At 40.0% G+C, this 19,408-nt stretch overlaps 1 protein-coding gene across 8 annotated transcripts in view; it reads left to right on the forward strand.

Moving 5' to 3' along the window:
• The window catches only part of Lrmda (leucine rich melanocyte differentiation associated), a 1,112,503-nt gene that overhangs the window by 363,577 nt on the left and 729,518 nt on the right, over positions 1-19,408 (forward strand). The window lies entirely within an intron of this gene.

Genomic DNA, 19,408 nt, shown 5'->3' on the forward strand with positions numbered 1-19,408 from the left:
ATCCCCGCTGTACCACTTATGCCTATGGGAACTTGTACAGATTAATCCATCTCCCTCTGCCTCAGTATTAGTACATGTAAAACAGAGATCATCTTAGTACCTGTCTCAGGATTCTTATGAGGCATAAATGAATTAATATAGAGGAATGTTTAGAAAACTGCCTGGCTCCCAGAGAATAAGTTAATGTCATTTAGCCTGATGGGTAAGTACTGTGACTTAGTTCTTTGGGTCTGAGCCAATTTCAGCTGTCTAGGAAGTTTGGTCGTTGGGTCTGGTGTGACAGCAGTGCAGTTCCCTTTGCCTGGTGGTCACAGAAGGTTCAGTGGACAAGATAATGACTGCTGTCTTAGAGGGGGAGAGTAATAGGACAGGGCATCCCAACCGTGGAAACCACAGACAAAGGGAATGGAATTTAGAAACAGCCATCTTCTTGGAGCCTGACAAATTTGAACTGGTGTCAGAGAGACAGGAAGCTGCAGTCCCTGGTGTGGCCTGGGTCACGGAATCTTGACCTTTCCTTGAGGACAGGAGGGCGCTATTGAAAGATTGAGCATGAAGTGAGGGATAGTCAGGTTTGCTGTCTAGATCCACTGTGAAAGCAATGAACCACCTTGTTCCACAGGGTGCAATTGGAGTTCTATGGGGAGGAGTTAGAGGCAACTTTTGGAATTTTTATGATTAGAACTTCTACTCAGGAGGGCAATATTTCAGCAGGGCCATGTGTGCTTGTTGAAAATAAACACCTGGACTTACTGATTGCTTGGTTCGTTGTGATAGTGTTCGGTGCTGTTTGGCAAGTATCTTAGTTCTCCTGCACTTCCAGGCCTATGGAATTGTGAATGGGGTTTTGTGAATAGGTCTGGCCTAGGGGTTGAAAGGAAAAGTGAGTTGTTTCCTTGGAGTCAGATCATTTAGTTGCTGATGAAAGATCCTAGACCTTGCTCTTCTTTCTGGGTCACAGACACTCATGTCATTCCAGATGGAGTCCTCTCCAGTAGCTGGGCCCTCCAACGTGAAGGATCAGGCTCAGAACTCCCTGCTGGCTCTTGATTAACACAGAGAATGCATGAGAAAGCAACCCTTGCAGTTTTAAGACAGGGATCAGCAAACTTTTGCTATAAAGGGTGACATATTCAGCATTTTAGAGGCTCCACTTATGGACGATTTGGTGTCTGTCACAACTCCTCAACTCCGTCCTTGGAATGGGAAAGAAGCTCTGGAAAATATATGAACAAAGGGCATGGCTCTGTGCCAATAAACTTTTGTTTACAAAGGCTACCCTTGGATAGCAGGCTGCATTTGGCCTGCAGCCTTACTGCCACTGGGGTTTGGTAGCTGTTGCAGCATAGTTGTTCCTTGCTGTCTCTCTGACACCAGTTCAAATTTGTCAGGCTCCGAGAAGATGGCTGTTTCTAAATTCCATTCTCTTTCTCTCTGGGCTGACAATCTACTCAGCTTCCTTCTGTTCTTAAAATTTGCAGGGATCTTCTCCATGCTATTCAGGGATTCTAATAAACATATACTATGCAACCAGACTCCGGTTGTTTCAACTTCATTTTATACCTTAACAGGCAACTCCCATGAGCAACCATCATTAATGGATTCATATCCATGGTGTGATGAAGCAGTCACTCACTTGTATTTTTTTTAATTCCAATTTATTATTTATGAGATTCACCTATGGGGTACATATCAGAAATCTCTTCCATTGTACAAATAAATACATGCTAATCTATTTATTTTCTTATTGATGAGAATTTCAGTTGTTTATACTTTTTGGTTATTATGGATGAAACTACTGTGATTGTTGGTGTGAAACTTTAGTGTAGATCTAGGTTTTTATTTCTGTAGGATAAATACCTATAAATGCAATTTCTAGGTTACGGGATGGATGTATGTTTAGATTTATGGTAACTGACAAATAGCTCTCCAGTGTGATTGTGTGTTTATAGTCTCACCACCGGCAATATTTGAGAGTTGCAGTTACGGTACATCCTCTCCAATGTTTGCTGTTGACAGCTTTTCAAGATATATATATATATATATATATATATATATATATATATATATATATTCCTGTAGATGTGAGGTGGTATCTCATTGTGGTTTTAATTTGTATTTTTCTGATGACCACTGATGCTGAACATCCTTCCACGAGTTTATGGACCATTTGTGTAGCATCCTTGGTGAATGGGTTGTTGAAGCATATTGGCCACTAAAAAAATTGAGTCATTTGTTTATCATTGTTTTCTGGTCACAAGTTGTCAGAGATCTATGTATTTACATCTGAACCTGTATTTACTTCAAATGATCCTTTCAGTCTTTAATTCCCCTAGTGGTACTTTTTTGACTAGCGGAAGGTTTTACTTGAGGAGCAGTCTTTGTTCCTCAGGGTGCTGAAGGTAGAACCCAGGGCCTTTGCACTGAGTTACATTCCCAGCCCCTTTTTAAAATTTTGAAAACAGGCTCTTGCTAATTTGCTAAATTTTCCAGGCAGGGCTTGACCTTAAGCTCTCCCTGTTTCAGCTTCCCAGAGTTCTGGGATTATAAATTTGTGCTCTGAGGCCTGGCCACTGTTTTTTGTGTTCTAAGAAGTGTCCAAATTCCTTCAGTTTGTGAGATATTCTACGTTTTCTGCTATAATATTTAGAATGTGGGCTTTTATGTTCACGTTTTAGATATCTGTTAAATGAATTTGCACAGATGTGGGTTGAGAATAGTGATAAAACAATAAATAAAAACAAGAGACAGGAAAAAAAGTCACAGGACAGTCCTGCTTCAATGTTGTATTTGGTTAGATTTCTTAATTTCTGTGTAAAATTATGTAATTGTTTATTCATATTTTTTCAAATATTTTTTATTTTTTAAATTTTTGTCTTCATATTCTGCAGGGACTTAAAGTTCACCATATCAATGCTTGATGGAAAATACCTGTTCCATGTTGTGCCTAAGATGTTTGCTATTCAGACAGGTAATTAGGTTAAACCCAACTGCATATGTTGTAGGGTAATAAGAAGCTTCTCTTCTGGAGGGTTAACAACCTAAGTTTGCAGACCAAAAAGTCAGGAAAAGAAGGGCTGCAAGGACAGCCAACATTCTGGCCCTAGCCTTTCAAGGTCTGTGAGGACTCAGGACATAGGAGAACCTATACTGTAACATCATATAATTCAGTGGTGTCCCAAATTTTCTGATCACGGAGATTATGGGGCCAAAGAGGAATGTGATCTATGATGCAGAGTGTGCGTAAGGAGAGTCAAATGGAGAGAAAATATTTCACAGAAAGCACATTGGTCAAGCAATGGCCGTGACTCATCCCCATGGCTGACACTCACAAAGAGTCTACAAACTGCGGTACAGGGTCTCAGGATAAATCCTGAGGGTACTTGACTGACCTTATCAGATACAAAAGTTACATTTCTTGTTATATAGGTCTTGCTTTATCTTGGTCTTAACCATCCAGCAGAAAAGTATGAAAGCGAAGTATAAAAAGTAAAGCCACATTAATATGCTGAGTTGTAAAAAGCTCAAGTCAACAGCTTTGGACATTGCCAGTCTTATGGCAAACCCACTACTATTATGGACTACTTGACTATATTGGGAGATTCTGCTGAATTCAAGTACCTACAATATTTAAATGACAATGGATTGCCCTTCTCTGACAAAACTAACCAAAAAGTAGGATAGAAATGAATGACACTTTTGATCTGTATACTCAAAATAGGATAGATATACAATTCCATTGTCTTAATTCAATGAATAGAGAGGTTGGTTATAGTAGTGTGTGATTCAAGATATGATGTCTGCATCTTGTACAATGAATAACCACTAAGACAAAATATGCAATGTATTAATTATTGAAATTGTACCAGTAATTGGTTGTGAAACTGTCTCATTGATATTTGTTTCTCAATAAAATTATTTTAAAAAAGAGGATAGAGATACATTTTTAAAATGTGTTTATCTATTTGTCTCACTTATGTATTTGTTTACTCCATTTATTCAACTATTTTATCCCCATTGAAATATTTTGGAAACATAAATGTGGTCTATGTTTTGATTATTTGTTCTACTTTATTGATCTGTTTTTCTATCATACACTAACACAATCCTGTCTTAATTACTGTAAGCTTTATTGTAGGTCTTGAAACCAAGAAATTCAAACTCTTCAAATTTGTACTTATTCTCAATATACATTTTGTCTCTTTTGAGTCTCTTGTTTTTCCAAATAAATGAGAATTGATGGGTATGTTTGTTTAAAAAAAGTCTGTGTAGCTCCTCTCTCACTTTCTTGTTCTATCTTGCTTTTACTCTGAGAGTGCATGTGTGTGTGTGTGTGTGTGTGTGTGTGGAGCGGTGAGGGGGTGCGTGTGCTTCTAGATGTTGGATGCTAAACATAGGACCTTTTCACAGACCCTTCTTATACCTTTTCCAGACCCTCTTTATTTTTTGAGACAGTCCTGATAGGTTGTATGGGCTGGGCTTGAACTGGTGATACTCCTGCCTCAGCCCCCCAGAATGCTGGGATTACAACTGTGCACCCTCACATCTGGCTTCCAGTGGGCTTTTCATTTTACAGAAAATTGATATCTTAATAATATTAAGTTCTATAATTCATAAAAAGTATCTTGTTTTCATTTTTTTCATTTTTTAGCAGAGATCATATACATCTTTTGTTAACTTTAAAAATTATTCATGTTTTGAATGCCAAAACAGGAATTGTAAAAAATCTTAGTTCATATTTCTTTGCTTTTGGTATATAGAATTATGATTGATTTTTGTGTATTAACAGTTTCTAAGCTGGATGTGGTGGTGCACACCTGTAATACCAGCACTTGTGAGGCTGAGGCAGTAGGATTGCCAAGAGTTCAAGGCCAGCCTGGACTACAAAAGCAAATTCAAATGACAGCCTAAACTATGTAGTGAGATCGTGTCTCAAAAACAAGCAAACAAAAAATCAAAACAAAATAAAATCTAAAACCCAGGACTCAAGCCAAAACAATTTCCAGCAACCTTGATGAATTCATTTAGTATTAACTTCCTTTTAATTCATAAGGAAGTTCTGAGTAAGCAATGACGTTGTCTAGGAATAGAAAGTTGTTCTTGCCTCACTAGGATGACCAGAGCTATAGCACATTGCCAAAAAAAGTGGTAAGAAAAGACACTGCTTTTTTGTTTTCAATCTTAGAAGGAAAATTTGCAACATTTTACCATAGTGCTTGCAAGCTTTTATCAGATTGAAGGAGTTTCCTTCTATTCCTAGTTTATCACGAATGAATCTTAAGTTTTGTCTGATGGTTTCCTTGCTTCTACAGGTCATATGCATTTTTATCTGTTCATTTAATGAAGGCAGCACTTATTTTTAAAATGCTAAACACACCTTACATCTTAGGCATTTTGTCCGTGGTGAGACACAATATCCGGCACCCACAACTTTACGGAGGGTAGGTTTGTTTTGGTTCACGGTTTGTAGAGGTTTCAGTACCTAGTTCCCTGACTCCAAGGCAAGGGTAGCATGGCTGAGGGGGATGGCAGAGGAGAGCTGCTCATGTCATGGTGGGCAGGAGAGCGGAGAGGGATCAAGGGAGGAGGAGGGTGATAGATCCTTTAGGCCACGCCCCCAGTGACCATCTCCTCCCAATGGACTCTGCCTCCCAACATCACAGTTAGCTGTAGGGTCATCAGTAGACTAGTCCACTACTGAGTGCCGAGTCCCCATGGTCTAGTCACCTCCTCAAAGCCCCATCTATATAACCATCGGAGACTTTGGAGCATATCTAGGTATAAGCCCTAACACCTCGCTTTTTTGGAATAAGCATCAGTTGATCATGAAGCATTACACTTTTTATTTATTTCAGGATTCAGCTTAATTTTTTTTGTAATAATATTAAGTCTATATCCTTCATGGAAAATTGTCTATTGTTTTCTTTTCTTGTGATGTCGCAGTCATATTTGAATATAAATGCAGATACTGTGCTGTGCTGGCCATGCCCCCAGGGCTCACTGAGATGTGATGGAGAATGGGTGTTGTGGTCTGCACCTGTAATCCCAGTGCTTGGGAGGCTGAAAACAGGAGAATCACTAGGAGTCTGATCTATGTAGTGAGACCCTGTACTAAATACATTTTTTTTAAAAAAGGTAGATACTAATCTTAAGATGAAGTGGGAACTATTCCTTTCTCTTCTGTGTTCTAGAAGAGGTTGTATAATTTTGGTATTGCTTTTCTTAAACTTTTGGTAGAATTTATCAGTAAAATCCTTTGGGCTTATCAATTTCCTTTGCAGAAGGTTTAAAAAAATTATAAATTCATTTAATAAATATAGGATTGTTGAGATTTTTCATTTCTTTTTCTTTCTTTTTTTTAATATGTATTTTAGGGAAAGGTCTTCAGAGTGTTCAGGGTCTCACTACTAGATCGGACTTGTAGTGATCCGCCTGTTTACAGACTCCCGAGAGCTGGGATTACTAGCAGGCACCACCATGTCCTGTCTCAATTGCCGTCTCAGCGCGCCTCGGGGGCGGGGCCAGCATCATAGGCCCGGGGATCGAAGCCCTGACCCCTATTCTGCTGAGCTATTTGGCCGGCCTGAGATTTTTATTTCTTCTTGTGACAGTTATGTTGTATTCTTAATAGAATTTTTCATTTGTTCTAACTTACTGACTTTGTTATCATAGACTTATTTGCAGTATTATCTGTAACTGCTTCAGTGATAGACCTTTTAATTCCTGATTTTTTAATCTTGTTCATTCTTCCTATAAATTCATTTCACTTGAGTAGATATAAAGGAGTCACTCCTGGTTATATAGAAAATTTCTGCTTAACTTTTTAAGAAGGTGCCAAAGTAGCAGCACCATTTTACATTACTACCATCTGTGTATGAAGGCTTGCATTTCTCCACGTCCTTCCAATATTTGTTATTGTTTATTCTTGGTGTAACGTTTATTGTTGGTGTAATGGTGCATCTCATGGTCTCAGTTTGCATTTCTCTAGTAGCTAATGAAATCAAACATTTTATATGCTTGATGGGTATCCGCCTAAAGCTTCCTTCAGGAAACATCTCTTCATATATATTGTTCCTTTTAAAGTTGGGTTGTTTGGGGCTGAGGAGATAGCTCAGTGATCTAAGCATCTTCCCGACAAGTGAAAGGACCAAGGTTTGATTCCTATTATCACATGCTATGCCAGTCTCCAAACTCCAGTTGAGCTGTGTCAGCCACCAAAACCAGGCATGGTGGCACATGCCTGTAATCCCAGCACTGGGGAGGCTGAAACAGGAGGATCGCTATGATTCTGCGCTATGTAGTGAAACCCTGACTAAATAAATAAAAGATTTTTAAAAATATTTAAATTATTATTATTAGTGTATTTGTACAGGGTCTCACTAGGCAGATTGGACTCATAGTGATACTACTGTTTTCAGCCTCCCCAGCACTGGGATAACAGGCATGTACCCTCACGCTTGGTCTCAGTTCAGGCTCAGCATGCCCGGGGGTGGGGCTGGCGTGGCATGTGGTGCTGGGGATTGAACCCTGGTCCCTGTGCTTGCCTAAGCAGGCACTTAGTCCACTGACCTATCTCGTCAGCCCTAAATGATTCTTAAAAAAAGAAAAGTTGGATTGTTTATCTTCTTTTCATTGCATTATAAGTATTCTCTCTATATTTTGGATAGCATCATTTTCTAATATATAATTTGCAAGTATTTTGTCCCAGTCTATGGTTTGCCTTTGAACTAAGGATTTTTATATTGATAAAGTCTAGCTTGTCAATATTTTTCTCTTTTACATATGCTTTTGGTGTTTTTACATAAGAAATCTTTGTCTAACCCAAGGTCATAAAGATTTTCTCCTGAGTTTACCAATTTTACTAGTGTTTGAAAGACCCAGATTTTCCCTTTGTTAATCTTCCCTATTGCTAGTCTTTTATTTTATTGATTTATCTTCTTTTTACTTACTTTGCTACTTTTTAAGCTTATTAACATGGAAACTTAAGACAATGGTGTTAAATTTTCAATTTTATGAAGTTTATATTTAAAGCTGTAAGCTTTCTTGTCAGGAATCACTTCAGCTTCATCCATGGATTTTTCTAATTATGCTGTTATTTATATGACAATGGGATATTTTCAAAATTTTCTTGTGATTCCTTTTTGATCTATGACTTTTCAGAAATCAGCTGTTTAGTTTTTCAATTATCTGTGCTTTGGTGGGTCTAGTTTTTTTTAACTTTAAATTCTATTTTTGTCAGAGAATATATTCTTTAAGAACTCAGTATTTTGAAATGTATTGAGATTTATATCAAGTTCTGTATTCATGAATATACCATGTATACCAGCTGATAGTTTGTCTGTTGCAGATTTTTGGTATAATTTTTTAAGAGTAAAAAAAAAATACTTGTTAGAAATGATGCACAATTTCACTAGAAAAATAGGAATTCAACAATCATTATTATGTTGCATAATGTTGTCTTCATATCAGTTGTTTAGCTTATCAGATATAAGGATGCAAACTTGGTTTAATAAAGTTATAAGAAATCACAAAGGAAGGGCTAGGGAGATAGTTCAGCATTCTAAGTGCCTGCCTAGCAGGCTCAAGGACCCTGGTTCAATCCTGGGTATGGTACCACATACTGTGCCAGCCCTGGAGCCCCAGGCACACTGTGCTGGCCACCGAAACCAGGTGTGGTGGTGCATGCCTGTGATCCCAGTGCTGGGAGGCAGAGACAGGAGAATCACTGTGAATCCAAGCTGTGTAATGAGATGCTGTACCAAATAATAAATAAATAAATACATTTAAATTTTTTTAAAAAAGAAATTAAGAAGGAGAAGAAAAATATTAAGCACTAATTCTTCCAATAGACCAGCAGAAATCAGCAGTACAATTATCCAGGCTGTCCTATATAAATACATAAATTTATCTTTTTCCTTTCATTCTTTCTTTCGTCTTTTCCTCATCCCAGTTGTTCCTTCCATCTGAGCAGGTTCTTTCCTTTTCATATAATCTATTGAAACTTTCAGATTTTATTTACTCTTTCAGGTTCTTACACTCACTAGACAATACAATGTTCACACGTGTGGGTCTGGTTTATTTCACTTACATGTATAGTCTCTTGTTGCATCCATTTACCTATAAAAGCCTAGAGCTTATCTTTCTTTATAGCTGAGTAATACTTCAATGTGTAAAATTACCACATCTTTTTTATCCATTCCTCAGTTGATGGGCATTTGGGTTGTTTGCAAGATGTAGCTAGGACGAGGTGTGCTGCTATAGACATGGGTGCACATATATCACTGTGGTATGGTATTTTCAGTTCTTCTGGGAGAATACCCAGGAGGGGACTAGTTGGATCGAATGGATCCTCCAATTCCATCTTTTTGAGGATTCTCCACACTGAGTTCCTTAGTGGTTGTACCAGTCTACACTCCCACCAACAGTTGAGAAGGGTTCCTTTTTCCCCACAGCCTCCACCCAACATTTGTTATTGGTTGACTCCTTGGTGATAGCCATTCTTTCCAGAGTGAGGTGGAATCTCAGTGTTGTATAATATTTTATAGAAACTGATCAGGTCATCATTTCAGTAGTATTTTCAAATCTAGTATATCTTTAACTGGAGTTCATTTGAAAAAGGGGTTTTAATCCTTTAATGATAATTGTGGATTGGCAATTTCTCCTTTTCAATCTAGTTTAGTTTTTTCATCATGTACTTTGAAGTTATATATGCAAGTGCTGACACACTTGTGAACTTCTTGAAGTTCTGATCCTTTAATAAATATAGTATATCCCTCTTTAAATCCTAGTAATACTTTACCTTCCTATGGACTTTTCTAATATTTTATGGCTGTACCATATTTTTGATATTTACATTTTGCCAGCTTATGTATTTTCTTTAAACTTTCAACTCATTTGCATATTTATATCATAAATGTATCCTGTCCTTGTAGATAACGTTCAGATGTTTGTGTGTTCTACTCAGGTTGATGATCTTTTCCTTTTAATCGTCATGTTTAGTCAGTTATGTTGTATATAATTATTGATATATTTGTACTAGGTCTACAGTTATGCCAAGTATTTTCTGTTTGTCCTGTCTACTTTTTGTTTTTCTGCTTTTATTTTTGCCTTCTTTTTAACAACATTTTTTTTTTTTTCTGGTGGAACTGGGGATTGAACTTTGGCCCTTGTGCTTGCCAGGCAAGCGCTTATTCTACTGAGCCATCTCCCCAGCCCCTTCTTTTGAACAAATTAAATAGAATTTAGCATTATATTTTCTTTCTCTTCACTTTTTTGGGCTGTTTTCTTCTTGGTGTTCCCTTTAGAGATTAAAATTTGTACCCTCACCTTTGCTTAATTTTCAGCCTACTCAGTTATTATTTTAAACTCCACAAAAATGTAGCAGTATAAACTTCATTCTATCCTTCTTTCATTTTTTGTGCTATTTTGTCATACATTTTGCACCTACATAATAATAAATACTGCTATACATTGTTATAGTATCAAACTGTCAGTTAACATTTTAAAAGATTAAGAGAAAAGGTATTCTTTTATGTACATTTTTATATAAGTGTTTACAATTTCAGATACTCTTCCTTCTTTCTGTCTGGCAACATTTTCCTTAACAGATAAGAGAAGCATAATTTAGTGTAGAGAAGGTCTATGAGTGACAAATTTCCTTAGTACTTGTTGTAGTTCATATCTTCCTAAAGCCCACATGCTAAAACCTTGGTCACAAGCCTATGGCACGAGGGCCTGGGAAATGGCGCAGTAGAATAAGCGCTTGCCTGGCAAGCACAAGGGCTTGGGTTCAATCCCTGGTTCTGGAAAAAAAACAAAACAAAAACAAAAAACCAGGAACAAGCCTATGGCACTATGGGGAGGTGGTGAACCATTGAGGGGGGTGGGGCTTAGAGGAAAGAAGAGAGGTCTTTGGGGGCGTGTCCTAGAAGGGAATATTGTGGGACTCTGGCAGCTTCTCTTTGCTTCCGGGCTACCATAGGGTGAGCTACACATTCCCCACTATGGTGTTCAGTCTACAACAATCCCAAAGCAACAGGGCCAAACCACCACAGACTGAAAACCTCTGAACCATGAGCCAAAATACATGCTTTCCCATGCTTTTTTTTAAATTTTTTTTTCATAATTTTATTGATAAACAAATAGCAATGAGACAGTTTCAAATCAAATCGCTAGAACAGTTTCAATAATTAACATACTGCATACATTCTTCTTAGTGGTTAATTGCTGTACAAGATGCGGACATGATATCCTATTTACAAACACCATTAGAATAAATCATTGTATTCATTAAGAGAATGTAACTATATATCTATCCTAACCACTTTGAATACACAGATACAAAATGGACATTCATCTGTATACCCTTTTTTTTGTTAAGTTCCGTTATTTGAATATTATAGGTGTGTAAACTCAGCAAAATATTCTAAAAGAGTCCAGCAGCCCATAAAAGCATTGGGTCTTCTGTTTAACTGGCAATGCCAGAAATTGTTGACCTGAGTCCCCCCCAGCTCAACATAACACATGTTTTCCTACTTTTACATTAATTTTCTCAGGTATTTTATCATGGTAATAGAAATCTGATTAATATTCTATTCATATCTGTCAGCCTTCAACTTTGTCTGAATTTTTGAGCAATATTTTTGTTACATAGTTTTTTCTAGTATTTTAAAGATGTATTTCAATAGACTTCTAAAATATACTGTTTTAATGATGAATCAGCTATCAATTATTTTGTTGCTTCCCTCAAGTAATAGTCTTTGTCTTCAGGATGTTTTTTAAGATTTCTATATTAATATGCTGAGCTATGAAAGGCTAAAGTCAACAATTTCTGTGGATAACCCACTACTATTGTGGATTGCTGGACTGTGTTGGATTATTCTGCTGTATTCACTCACCTATAGTATTTAGATGCCAGTGGAATACCCATTTCTGACAGGACTAAACAAAAAAAGGGGATACCAAGAAAGGACCATTTTGTATCTGTATATGTAGAATAGTTATAATAGATATACAGTTACTTTTGCTTAATTCAATGAGAAGAAAGATTTGTACTAATAGTGTTTGGACAGGATATTCTGTCTGCATCTTATACTACAGATAACCACTAAGAAGATAACAATGCACAATGTATTAATTATTGAAACTGTCCTACTAATCAGTTTTGATCATTGATATTTATTTTTCAATAAAATAAAAATAAAAAAAGATTTTCTTTTTATATTGGATTTTCAAAATCTCAAGGTGGTTTTCTTTCTACTTATCCTGCTCAGAGTTTATGAAGCCTTTTTGATTAGCTTTGCCTAGATTTGGGCAAATATTTATCTATTCTCTGTTCAAGTACTAAGCTTGCCTCAGTTTCTCTTCTTCCTTTCCAGGATTCTAATTACACATATGCTAGATGTGAAATTGTTCCGTATCTGATGGTGGCTCTGATATGTTAGACCACTTTTATCTCTGCTCTTCACATTCAATAAATGTTTTAAACTCTTTGCTAATAACACTGATCTTGCTTCAAGTTGACTTGTCCTTCCTTGTGTCCTCCCACCAACATTTCCATCTGCTGTGAAGACCATTCAGTGAGTTCTTTTTTCATTTCAAGTATTTTAGTTCAGCCATACAATTTAACTTCATTATTCCCTGATAACTTAAATATTTGTTGAAATTTCCCCAATTTCTTTATTCTTTATAACCCTCTTTTCCTTGTTGTTCTTAAGAATGTATGGTAGATACTAATATTCTTTATTTCCTTAATTTGGGTTTTCTGCAGATCATTTTTTACTGCCTGATTTTATTTTGACTGGGAGTTACATGTGTGTTTCTTCATAGATTTGATATTTTTCACTAATTTCTATGAGAAGTATTAATGTTCATTCTAGATTCCTCTTTGCACCTCATTTACTAGCTATGTTGAATTGGGGTGTCTTGTCTGTACTGGGGCAGCTCTGCCTCAATTTTGTAATGTAATTTATCTTCCTGCCAAATCACTGTTCTGAGCACAGTTACACTTTTATAATGTCTCCTTTTAGGGGTTGTGATACAAAGCTTAATGTATTTACCAAGCACCTTTACTTTGTTAAAATTAATGCTTGAAAGTCCAACTCCCTGTAATGGGCACCTTAGGAAAGATCTGGTGAAGTTTCCAAACTTTCACTGGCTTATTTCTTTCCAGCTTCTTGGACTTCTTCCCAGCTTCTTCGACATCACCTGTGTACTGGTCAGGAGTACGCCTAGCTTTGGAGGGGGGATATGCAGATGTCCTCCCTTGTCATCCCTCTCCTCTGAGATTTCCTTTCCCAACTTTCAAGCACTTTGGTATCTCTCACCTTACTTTCTGATCTCACTTTTTGAGTTACTGAGACTACACATTTCTTCTTGAGTTCCAGTCCTCTGCATGATGCAGTGTATGGAGTAGCTTTAAGAAAAAATCCATATGAAACTTGGATGTCACCTGATACAGTTCTTTGCTTCAAGGACCATTGGATTTTCCTCTACTTTTGCCTGCTTTATCAGCACTCCAGTCCCTTCCAGTAGTTGCTGATATTTCCCCAGGGTTTATAGTGTGGATCTGTGATGTATAATTTAAAAGTGATTTCCTTCTTACCTAGGAAGAGCTCCCATGTCCAGATTTCCCATGTTCTCTTGGGGGCTAAACATGGTGCCAGCAAGAAGGATATATTCCTGGTGTTCTCCTTACTCTTCTTTTTTGGTGATGTGGGCTATATTAATTATGCAAACTCTTTCCAGTGAGCAAGACCTTTTCAGCTAAATTCCTGCCTCATTTTACTTCTATTTGTGATGGTGACAGTCTTCTGATAAGAATGACCTCTGTGTTTATTGTGGAAACTATAGCTCTGCTCACTGAAGAGAGGTAGCATTAAAGTGGCTCTGTGTGTGACTAATTTCATCACTGATTTTTGCTTGCATACCTAGCTCCATATATCCATCCATCCATCCATCCATCCATCCATCCATCCATCCATCCATCCATCAGTCCATCCATTCACTCACCCATCCATCCACCCATCTACCCACCCACCCATCCATCCACCCATCCACCCATGCACCCATCCGTCCACCCATCTACCCATCCATCCATTCATCCATCCATCCATCCATCCATCTGCCCACCCACCCATCCATCAGTCCACCCTCCCACCCACCCATTCATCAATCTACCGATCTACCCATCCATCCATCTGTCCATCCATCCATCCATCCATCCATCCATCCATCCATCAATCCATCTGTCCACCCATCTATCCACTCCTTAATCAGTTATGACGTGAGAGCCTATTGTGTATGAGGCACAGTTTTGGGTGTTGTCTTTCAGCAGTAAGATAAAGGGAGCACCTCATAGAGCTTTCTTTGTATTTGGAGGGTATAAACATAAATAATAAATAGTTGCTAACTTGTGATGAGTGTTATAAAGATAATAAAGTGCACCTGGGAACGCAGCATGTTCACTGAGAGCCTCTCTGGGGAGGATATTAGTCCTGAAACAGGAGGATCAGATAGGCTTTCTGGGAGCATCCAGGAGAAAGGAAGGAGCAGCTGCAAAGAAATCCTAAGCAAGACTCTGAGGCATGAGCAGGGTCAGCAACAAGGGGGCCCTGGTTGCAATGAGGTTTACACACGGAGGTCCTGCAAGCCATGGAGAGAAGTTTGGCATCTGCTTTGAGTGTGATGTAGAGTTGGTTGATGGTTTCATGTAGGGGAGTAACATCATCTGGCTTCTATCTCAGACTCTAGAAGGGCAAAGATTGGAAACAGCGAGATGAGGTAGGAAGGACGAGTGACAGGGAGACACCACGACATGACTGACCTGGGTTCAGTGAAATTGTTTGCCTGAGTTTCCTGTGTGCAGTGCATGATGCTGCCCTCCCGATCAGCAGTGTCCCTTGGCATGAGACACAGCTCGCAGACTCTCATAGAAGAACACACATGATAGGGAGACAGGAGTAGGGAGGCAGCTTTAGGGTAAAGCTTTGGGTGTGGTGAAGCATTTGATTATGTGTACATGTAGCACACATACCAACTCGGTAAGTCATTGCAGATGTCGTCTGGCTAATGTCCACTAGTGATTAGCTAATTATAAGACTGCCATTCTGCCCTTAGGCTGACAGCTGGTTTGTTTTACCAATGGCAGTGTCTTTGGTAGAGCTCCTTTATCACATCAAAAAGGGTATTTTTTTTTTTAAAGCAATAGTTTCAAGAACAAAGAGGATTAAACAAACACTGTTTAATAATTAAAAAAACACAAGCTCAGTACCTGGGACATAGTAAGTGTTTAATAAATGGTGCTTGAAATTAGATTTACTGCTTTGATTGATAATAAATATTCTACCAATTTAATGTATTAGAAGCTCCTAGGAAGAACACCAGTCATCTTTTAAATAAATATATTAGACTGAAACCAAGTAGAAACTCATACACATTCACTTGATTTATTAATTACTGAAAAATTATTTGTGCTCCTATTCAGTTGCATACATTAATATGCTACGTATGTCTGTGTATTACCAGTTCCTTTTCCTTTAGCTGCCTGCCTGTCCTCTTCTCCTTTCTTCCACTCCTGCTGCCACATACTGAGAGCTGAACTGGTCGTGGCCCTTGTCCTGGAACTTTCTGTGCAAAGCCTCCTGCCACCCTCCAGTTGGGCGTGGAGAGAATACAGTCTGAGAGTCAGACTTTTAGCACCATAACTTGGCCTCAGTCCCATGACCTGGGTCATGTTGGGTGCTTTACTGAAACTCTCCAAGTTTCACTGAGGTTTTACAAAGTGGAGAATGCGGTGCAGTTCTCAGGCTTTGATGGTGGTCACAGAGCACTCAGGATATGGCCCCTCTTCTATGCATGAGGAAACAGAGTCTAATTATTGCCTGGATTTATCAGTGCCATTAGTGGTTCCCATTTGGCCTACCAGTGTCCTGCTTTTGTTAAAGGGAAGAGGCCAGGGTAACTGGGTCCTATGAAGTCATCATGAGAGGTGACATCATGGTGTGGTTTTGAGCCTACCTCCTGGGCCCAGACTGCCTACACATCAACTCTGGCCCTTCTATTTTCTAGCCTTATGCAACCATGTAAATTATATTATTATTATTTACAGTATTGGGGATTGAACCCAAGGCCTTCATACTGACCTACATTCCCAGCACTTCTTTTTTTTGACAGCACCAGGGATTGAACTCAGGACCTTGCACTTGCCAGGCAGGCACTTATGCGGCCAAGCTATCTCCCCAGCCCCTCCCCAGCCCGTTTCTATTTTTTATTTCTTTTATTTTTATTTTTTGTATTTTAGGGAAGGGTCTACAGGGTGTTCAGGGTCTCACTACTAGATCGGACTCTTAGTGATCCACCTGTTTACAGCCTCCCAAGAGCTGGGCTTACAGGTGCGTGTTACCAAGCCCTGTCTCAATCACCATCTCAGTGTGCCCTGGGGGTGGGGCCAACCCAGCAGGCCCTGGGGGTGGAGCCCTTAGCCCCTGTGCCTGCTTGCAGGTGCTTTAATACTCTGAGCTATTTGGCTGGCCCCTATTTTTTTATTTTGAGACAGGCTCTCACTAAGTGTTGAGTTGCTCACGATGGGCTTGAATTTATGATCTTCCTGCCTCAGCTTTCCAGAATGCTGGGATGACAGATGTGTGCCATTCTGCCCAGCAACTGTGTAAATTCTTTGACCTCCCTGTGCCTTGCTTTCCTCACCTGGGAGAGGGAGTTAGTGACGCTATGTTTTCCACAGGGTTGCACTGTGGGCAACATGAACTCCTGTGTGCAGAGTGCTTGGAGCAGGGATCGGCGCATAGCAACTGTACCTAAGCATTTTCTGTTAATATTCACATAGATTGTGAAATATAATCGGGTGTTGCTACGAGGTGGTCTTCTCAGCGGCATCCTGTCCAAGTGCCTGTTTCCTGAGCGTGGGCTCAGACTCCCACCTGCCCCTGTGCAGGCTTGTTTTTGCTGGGGGGAGCACGGTGAACCCCTTTCCCTGCAGCTCAGTCACTGCCTGCCTCTGCCCTCTCATCCTCCCCTGGCTCCCCTGGCTCCCCTCCATTTCTGCTCTGTCTTCTACTGACCCACCTGCAGCTCCTGTCAGGTCAAGGCCCCAAGGCTGACGTGGGGTGCCCAGACAGCGTGTCATGTCCCGGCGCTGCTGTACATCTTGTTTCAGAGATATTTTGCTGTAATGCTCTGTGACCTTTTCCATTGAGTGAGGTAGTTGGAGAGGCACTCAGTGAGGGAAAATTGAGCTGTTTTATTCCTCCCCCAGGAGGCTCCTGTTTCCTTTCCACCATTCATTTGAAAGCTATCATTTTCTTGATTTTATAGCTGAAAAACACCATTGATTCACTGGGTGTTAGCCGCTAAGAGTTCTCCTATTGACATGCCTATTGACAGTTTTCAGTATATTCTGCGTCTGATTATCACTCTTGGCTAAATGATACACCTTGTGGACTTGAGCGATGGAGTCGATAGCTCTCACCACATTGTTCTAGCGGAGCCTATTGAGCCCAGTGTCAAGGCGATGTGATTTATGTGATCAGAAAGAAAATTTCTGTTGGTGTGCTGCATAATTAAAGCAAGCGTGGAGTGACTGGTGACAAAAAATCAGGCCTGCCGATGTCATCCCCAAATGAGGAGAGATTTCTGCAGTAAGCAGCTGCGACAGTGAGGAATCTCTCTTGGCATCTTTTGCCTTGCAATTTTCAAGGGTTCGATTTTCCTCCTGCCTTTGGCTGAGGATTCCTCCTGTCTGCTTTCCCGCCCCCTGCTGTTCAAAGCCCTAGTATGTGTGTGCTGTCGTAAGAACTGGGGCTTTGGGGTCCTCTCTGTTCCCCCTGAAGACCCCGGCTTCACTTCGAGGCGTTGACTGTTGGGGTACTTGTGTGTATTTTGGGGGGTGGGTTCATGGGACTCAGGCTGGTAGTAGCCCACGTTTGCAAGTAGGGTAAATGGATAGCTTTGCAAGCAATCCATCCTGTCCTTTGTATCAGTGGTCTCAGTTTTGTGGGTTGAGACTCAATGTTGGGAAGGGCGTTTTTTCCATGCATGGTGGGCTGCTGCTCCCTGCATCTGAGGATGCATTCCAGGATGAGGTGGCGGGGATTCTGGCTTACTCCTGGCAGGAGCAATGGGGAAGCTTGGGCCTGGAGGGCAACTGTGGGGGAAAGCAGACCCCTTCTGCCTCCTTGACTTTTTCATTGCTGCTCATCAGTCACTCTTAGGTAGCCTGAAGGATCACGGCACCTGTCTTTTCCAGGGCTGAAGGAGTGAAGATTTTCTGGGAGGCCAGAGCCAAGGGATTTGTCCCGGAAGACTTGTGCTTCCTCATATGCGAAGCGGGCAGGTTCCAAGTTAGTCCTAAAATACTATCATTGGGAGATGGAAAGCGTCATGCTGAGCAGCGCCCCCTGCAGGAATTCACTGGCCAGGCTGGAAATCCCTGAGAGCAGAGCTTTGGGTGGGCTGTTTATCTAAGATGCCTGGCCTTCAACTTCGGGCACGAGGAGCATCTGAATCAAGTCATAGATGTTCCCAGAGACGTGGGTTGGGCAATGAATCTGGCCTGGTGTCAGTGGGTGCTTGGAACTGTGTGAAAGGGTCAGGATCCTGAGGTGGTAGTGTGAGGATTTTGAGGTTAGGGAGGGAAGACACTGCTTTCTTGGAAGCTGCATGCCTTGTATGATCTCTGTTACCATCAAAGTTTTTGAATGAGATAGTGAGAGAAGGACAGCTGCACTGACTGACTGTGACTTGGCTTCATTTTTTTCATCTTTGGGTTTTTTTTTTTAAATACCAAAGTTTTATGAAAGCTTTGTTATCTTTGAGGATGTTGGTGTTTTATAATTGGGGCCACAGTATTTTGTCATTAGCATTGAGAAAACCGTGAAATTTAGGTTCCCTGAAAATGCAAAGAGACTGTGTCCACTTTGTCTTATGTTCGTGGGTTTGTTTTGTGTGTGTGTGGGGGGGGGGTACCAGGAATAGAACCCAGGACCTTGCACTTGCGAGGCAGGCACTTATGCCACTGAGCAATCTCTCCAGTCCTGTCTTGTGTTTAGGGTTTATGTTTTTCCTAATCTGGACTAGTTCCCAGTATGCTGATGCCCTTGATAAGGAGAGACCTTCCTCTGTAAATATCGAAAGCCCCGAACATTCTGGTAGGATTATGGATTTTCTTCCCATCTGTCGAGTGATTACTGTGCTTGTCTCTGTGAAGACCCCTCAGCACATTGACGTGTTGTTAATGCAGGTGAGACCCCCAGAAGATTCTGGGTGACAGATCAGGGTGAGGTTGACCACCTGTCTATTGAGCTTGCTTGCTTCCTTGCTTTTCTTTCTTTCTTTCTTTCTTTCTTTCTTTCTTTCTTTCTTTCTTTCTTTCTTTCTTTCTTTTCCTTCCGTC

This window comes from Octodon degus, unplaced genomic scaffold (genome assembly GCF_000260255.1).
Source record: "Octodon degus isolate 3935 unplaced genomic scaffold, OctDeg1.0 scaffold00005, whole genome shotgun sequence".
Lineage (NCBI taxonomy): Eukaryota > Metazoa > Chordata > Mammalia > Rodentia > Octodontidae > Octodon > Octodon degus.